Below are 7,437 nucleotides of genomic sequence, written 5' to 3' on the forward strand. Positions count from 1 at the left end.
TCCTGCCTCAGCCTCCTGAGTCGCTGGGATTACAGGCACGCACCACCATGCCCAGCTGATTTTTTGTATTTTTAGTAGAGACGGGGTTTCACCATGCTGACCAGGATGGTCTCGATCTCTTGACCTCGTGATCCACCCGCCTCGGCCTCCCAAAGTGCTGGGATGACAGGCTTGAGCCACCGCGCCCGGCCAAGATTTTTTTAAAAACTGAGGAAATGCCCTTCTCCAAGTCTGACTGGCTTTTTTTTTTAACCTCACCTGCTAGGTAAGGTAGAACTTCCTGAGCTGTTGCCTCTAAACCTCACTCCCATGCAAGGTTCAGTCACTGCTCTTAGATGCATGTTCTGACCTGCAGAAAGCTCTGTGTTGCTTTGGATGGCCTCGCTGTTTCCTTCCTCTGGCTGCTCCCTGCCATGGTGCAAAGATTTATTCAGCTTGCCTAGTCTCCCTTGATATTGAGGACAGCAGATGCCTGATGGGACCTCAGAGTCAACACCATAATAAAATATATCATTGCTGTCCCTGAAGCAAAGCACATTCAAGCCCCAGCTTCCACCAGCATCTAGGGCTGAGATCAGCCAAGGATGCTAAGTGATTTCACCTTTGCTCTCTCCTTCTCTGCAATGTTTGCATTTATTGGGCGCTTCTGGGGCCTCAAGAATGTCTCTGCTGAGGCCTTGGATCATTTTAATCAGTGTGCTAAGTGACAATTCCTGTGGCAGCGGCCCACATTGCAACAACCTGCCACATCAACTGGAATGGAAGGTGCCCGGCTAGAAATGTGCAACTCAGCCTCATGAATTTTCTGTACAGAAAATGTTGCCTTACACACCCATCCTACTCAGCCAACGACAAGTTTGTCTTCGTGCTCTGTCATGGCTGCTTAGGAGAGGGCAGCAGAAGGAGAGGAGAGGAGGGAGCTTGCAGAGAATGTGTTCCCACAGCTTGGGAGAGCGGAAACTTTATTTGAAATATACAACACTGGAATATTCCATTATTCATTGTCATCACAAAGACTTGTACTCATGACACCAAGATTATATTTGCTCATAATCAGAAAACACTTGACAGGCAGAATGCAATAAATATTCAGAAAGAGACGATGGGGTCCCGGAGTGGATCTCCTGTGCACATCTGCGCCTCTATGTATGCTAGAATAAGGTACTACGTTGCAACAAAGGATGAGTCGACCACACTGCTGGGAGAAAATAGTTCCAGGGTCCAGGTTGCGGAGTGCTAATGGATCCCTGAAAGGCCGTGAGTGTCTGTGCAAGCTCACCCAGCTCTGTAATCACACCTTCTGATGGGCATAAAGAATGAGAGTGAGAATGAATTAAGTCACAGAATTGGTGTCTGTGGGAAAATTCACACTTGACCTGAAAACCACGACTCTAAAGTAATCACAGTGAAGCATGTGTTCGACTGTCCTAGAGAGCCAGAGGAAGGCCGGGCTCCGTTGGAGTGGTGAGGGTCAGGAGTCGGCTCACAGGCTTACGGTCAGCTGCCGGGAAATCCGCAGAAGCAGCATCGTGAGGGCTCCATCTTCATGGTCAAGTCACCTCCCAAAGGCCCCTCCTCTTATCACCTTGTGGGGATGACTTCAACAAATGGATTCCAGCAGACAAAAACAGGTAGACTGCTGACCTATCCTTGGAAGTGAAGTAGCATCACTCATGCTGCCTCTATTGGCTACAAGTGAGTCTCTAAGGCCAGCCCAGATTTGAGGTTTGGTCAAGGAAATCAGCCCAGTTCATGATAAAGGTGAGGAGAGGGGCAAAGTCACCGCAGAAGAGCACATGGAATGGGAAATAGCTTTGCAGCCATTCTTGGGAGATTCGATCTGTCAAAATGTGAAATAATCAGCCTGTTAAAACGTGAAATAATGGTAGCATAAAATTGTTTAAATAGGGTTTTTACACAATGACTATTTCAAGTGTGTGTGTGTGTGTGTGTGTGCATGAACACATGCATTTAGGTATAATTATTTATAACCTATTTGAAACCCACTGTGGCAGATGCAGTGACTGGGCACCAAATGTGCATGTGCTTTGGCACATTTCCCAGCCCCCTGCCAGGTACTCTGACCATGAAACCATTTCTGGCTGGTAAGACATGAGCAAAAGTGACGGCGTTCACTTCAGGTTGATGCATTTGAGAGCACTGCACAGAACTCCAGGTCTCTTTTCTCCTGCTGCAGCTGTTTTTTCCACATGTGCACCTAGAAATTAGTGGATTCTAATTCAACAGCTGACCCCTACACTCTCTCCACCTCACCATCTCACTGTTTTGCACAGTGAATGCTGTGTGAGCAAGACATCAAGTCCCACGGAATTAAACCAGTGCAACTCAAGGATTTATCTGTTCCACAGCAGAGGATTCCGTGACTATAATAACATAAATACTGTGCAAAGGGGGTGAACTCCTGCTGAAATAAAACCCAAAACATATGGCATCGATTCAATGATAGAGTGTGGCAAGCGGACTGATTTCAGAAGCTAAACCAATGCAGATCCATATTGTAAAATGACAAAGCAGTAGTGTGTCCTGGTTATTTCTGGGATTCAGGAAGGTATTGCAAGACAGACAGATGAGCAGAAAGCACTGGCCAGCCTGCAAGCACAGATAAGCGAGCACAGAGAGCCCAGAACGTGAAGCCCTTTGTGCTGGACAACCTGATTATTTCTAGACCCCAAATAACACATGGGATGTTAAAAGACTTGAAGTGATGGAAATCTTATAAAACCTCAAAGCAGCCAGCACTAAGGAAAGAGAGATTTCTGAGGATGATAAAGAAATATAACACACCTGAAAACTCTGTCTTACCAAGAATCTCCTCCTTGACCAAACTTTAGTCAAACTCCTCTTAGCCCCCTTGTCCTGGGTCTCCTGAGTCAAGATTTAGCAAGAATTTTGATAGGCCAGGTTAGCAAAATGCCCCCACTGTTCATATCTAATCAATATCCTCTTACCCTACACTGGTATCTCATCAGTTCCTCTTAGTAATTTCTATCCACTGAGTCCCTCACTCTGATACTTGGCTATAAACCCCCAGCTGTCCTTGCTGCATTCAAACTTGAATTCAACCTCTCTCCTCTACGGCAATAGTCTTGACCCCATTGCAATTGTTTTGAATGAAGTTATTTTTTTTTCTGTTACACTCTGTCTGATGCAGTTTTCTTTGACAGTCTAGAAAGGAATAGTGTTTATTTTCACTCACAGTTTTTCAAGCTGTTCAGGAAGTGTGGTGGCATCATCTGCTTCTGGTGAGGGCAGCTCTTGAGGAGCTTACAATTATGCTAGAAGATGAAGAGGAGCAGTCAGTATATCACATAGTGAGAGAGGGTGCCAAAGAGAATGAGAAGATCCCAGATTCTCTTAAACAATCAGATCTCTTGTGAACTAAGTGAGAACTCACTTATCACCAAGAACATGGCGCTGTACCTTTCGTGAGAGATCCGTCTCCATGATCCAATCACCTCCCACCAGGTTCCACCTGAACACTGGGAATCACATTTCAACATGAGATTAAGAGGAAACAAACATCCAAACCATAACACTGGCCTAAACAAGCATATAAAACTTGAGGTCCAACATTTTGTAAGCAGAAAGTTACCTGACAAAGCTATGTAACTCTCAAAAAAGCTATGACGTCCTCTAAGGCTATAGAGGTCAGAGGACATCCTAAGGAGAGTTGTAGCTATAACAAAAGGATTCCAAAATGACTTGGTCAAACCATGGCTTGCTAGAGAAAATGTTGAATAAGTTAATACTCAGATTTGTGATTTTGACAGTGCTTTTTTGGTCAACTCCAGCTGGAAGTCAAAAGGTAGGGAGTACAGATGACACAGCCTATGTGCTGCCCTTCCTTTCTCTAGCTTGGCTAATGAGTTGAAGCAAAATGAAATGTGACTATGTTGAACAAAACATTTGAGAACAGGCATAGGACCCTCAAGGTGCAGCAAATGAGAATGATAAGATGCTGTTACTTTTGTAAGCATTGTTCCCTGAGTTACTATGTGGAGTAGAACATCCTGCCATCATGTATTGGATATGTAACTTTGGTAGAAATAAACTATTGTTACACTGTCTGAGAATTCATAGTTAATTTGCTCCTGTAGCCCTTTACCTAAACAAATATATATTTCTCTACATATATATTTATTTCTACATATGCAAATTTAAAAGAGTTAATTATATACAAATTCATTGATCATTATATTTCTGGAATGTTATCATGCTACCAATTGGAGTGTGTGTGTGTGTGTGTGTGTGTGTGTGTGTGTGTGTGTGTGTGTTGAGCTATAGGAGGGAGGTAGACTGCAGATTTAGATTATCCTCGGAACAAGCTTTCCCTAGAACCTGATACTCAGCACTACTCAAGTACTGTGATCACAAAATAATAAGTGGAAATGAAGTCATGAAAGAGATGGGTTATAAAAGATATCATACAGGAAATACATTTCTTGATCATCAGAATACATCTGCAAGCTTATCTTGCCTCTACACTCAAAGTGTATTGCATGCAGTCCTCTAAAGGAGGTGCTCCCTGAGGGCCCAGAGAGCCAGTCTTCTCCCTCTGGACCCCATCCTACTCACCCACCCTCTGATTAATTCAGCAAATTATGCTCTTAGCACCTTCAATATGGCAGGCAGTCTGCTGGGTAACAGGGACCCAATGGTGAGTCAAATCCAGCACAACCATTGCCTGTGATGCCTAAGCCTAGGAACAAAGATAGGCCTAAATCAAATGCTCACTGAAGGTCTCAGTACACTGCTGACAAGTGTTTCTAGAATGGGGCTGAAAGGTGGGTGCGGGAGGGGGAGCAGAGCCTGCCAAGTCCTGTGGGTGGGGTGACCGTTTGTCCCAGCCGGAAAGGGAAGGTCCTGACTCTGCTCTGCGTTCCCATTTGATTTAGTGTTTGTCTCAGATTTTCTCCATTCTTAGCAAAGTATCTTTATTGCCAATTGCACCAAAAAAAAAAAGCAAAGTGAGTTCAGTAGTGCTCTTTTTCATAGTTCCAGCTAAGGGCATGATCTTGTCTAATAGCACATGAGTTCGCATGACCTTGCTTAAATGACAGCATACAGGGCATTTGCTGATAAAAGAAATGCTTAGACAACAGCAGCTAGAAGTAGCTAAGTCCATTTCTCACAAGTAATAGTGGGAACGTTTTTAATTCAGCTGCCCCTGTCGTCTATTGATTTACCAGCAAATTTTGCCACAATACTTGCTGAAGTCTGCAAAATACAGTGTATCATCAGGCTACAATCAGCAAGGTTAGTGGCAAACGTGGGAAAGCACAGACTTGAAATGGAGGAAATACATGCAGGATAGTATGACTCAGAGCATCTGAATGCTTTTGCTACTGCAGCTCCCAAATATATTATTTTGTAAAAATTAAAATTTTTATTTATTTGACATCTTTTTGTTAAACACATTCAGCAGCAATGAGTAATAAATGAAAGTACATGTTTAATGAAAAGTTATTTCTATTTTTCAAGAATGGTGGTCATAAGTGTGTAACATGCACAAGATATCAATCAACCTTTACCATCCATCCACCAAGCACACATAGGACATTGTGATATCACAGAGCTCACTCAAGTCAAAAGACACAAACCTTCTGTGGAAATATCAGCGATTTTTAATGAGATGATGGCTGAAGGTGAAAATATAACACAAGTAGCTGCAGAAGGTAAAGCTGCTTTCCATTCTGAATAGCTTGACTTTGAATGAAATGACTATTTTCTAAATTATAGTTGCTTATTTTCAATTTCAAGGTTTCTTGTGCATGCATAAAAAATGAAGAAATATCAATTAATAAAAGGCTACATAACAGAAAATATTTGCTTTTGCAAACAGATGATGCAAATCAACGCCACCAGTTGCTTCAAATAGAAAACCAGATTATTATAACGGTTGAATACTTTGTGTAATTAATGGAGCCAAAGTAAAGCTTTTGGAAGCTTATTTTAACGAAGGTGGAGAAATAGTTTTGTTAATTTCACTACTGTTAAATTCCACATTGAGCATAGAATTATTTGTTTTGTGTAATGATGTGAACACAAATTTTGGTGGAACAAAATATCATGGCAAAACTAATATGCTTGCTGAATTAAAAATCTGTGAATCAGAATCTTACTTGGAATTTGTCATGGTACTTTGTAATTCTTGGTTACATTCAAACCAGCTGAGGTATTCTACTAGTCAAAATGGAAACTCTATTATTTTATGTACAAATTTTTAACATATGGCCAGGCACAGAATAACCGAACCACAGTTTTTTGGCTGAAAATGATGTTACACGCAAAAGGGTATTGGTATAACAAACAGTGCTGGGACAATTATGTATTCTTAGATATGAAAATAAACCTCAACCTCTATATTATGCTGTATAAAAAAGTTAACTCAAGACAGCTTGTAGACTTGAATGGAAGCTGAAACCATAAAACTTCTAGAGCAAAATATGCATTTTCATCTTCAACATAACTCTTAGGACACTAAAGCACTACCCGGAAAAAAAAAAGTGAAATGATAAATTGAACTTCAGCAAAACTATAATCTTAGGATCTTCAGAAGACATAGCTAAGAAAACGAGAAGGCAAGCGACACAGGCAGAGGGAAATATTTACAATATGTATATCTGACAAAGAACATGTATTCAGGGATGAAAATCCAACAAATGAATAGTAAAATATATTTAATCTTAAAAAGAGGCAAAATATTTGAAGGACAACTCATAAGAGAAAGTACATGCTGACCAATAAACCATAGGAGGGAGCTCAACAGTCATAGGTTAGCAGGGAGATGCATGTTAGAATCACAGTGAAAAATCACCTTACACCCACTGCAATGGCTGCCATTAACATGACTAGCAACATCAACTGTCCCCAAGAATTTGGAACAACTGGATTTCTCATACTTTTCTGGTGAGAATGCAAAATATAGGACAGTCACTTTGAAAAAGTCATTGGTCGTTTCTCATAAGGTTATGTATACTTTCACCATCCACTTAGCAACCTGAGGCCCATATGGGAGACATACCTACCTACCTGGCAGGGGAGATACCATGATCATGAAGGTGCTTTTCCCAGGGCGAGCCTTATCCATTGCACTCCAGATGTGCAGGCCCCCGAGACTTCCCCAGTGAGAAACTTGACTGCGTAATTTGTGGTAGTGGGGGACTGCATTCGTGTTCTCCCCCGATCTGGCTTGTTTAAAAAGACATACTTTGTGGCCAGCCCGGTAGCTCACACCGATAATCCCAGTACTTTGGGAGGCCAAGGTGGGTGGATCACTTGAGGTCAGTAGTTTGAGACCAGCCTGGCCAACATGGTGAAACTCCATCTCTACTAAAAATACAAAAATTAGCTGGGTGTGGTGGCAGATGCCTGTAATCCCAGCTACCTGGGAGGCAGAGGCGGGAGAATCACTTG

At 42.1% G+C, this 7,437-nt stretch overlaps 1 non-coding gene across 1 annotated transcript; it reads left to right on the forward strand.

Moving 5' to 3' along the window:
* The first annotated feature begins 7,045 nt into the window (after window positions 1-7,045).
* Window positions 7,046-7,206, forward strand: LOC119473794. Its single transcript, XR_005203015.1, has one exon. It is a non-coding gene; the product is annotated as a U1 spliceosomal RNA (small nuclear RNA).
* Window positions 7,207-7,437: the final 231 nt, after the last annotated feature.

Source organism: Cebus imitator, unplaced genomic scaffold, assembly GCF_001604975.1.
Source record: "Cebus imitator isolate Cc_AM_T3 unplaced genomic scaffold, Cebus_imitator-1.0 Scaffold185, whole genome shotgun sequence".
NCBI lineage: Eukaryota > Metazoa > Chordata > Mammalia > Primates > Cebidae > Cebus > Cebus imitator.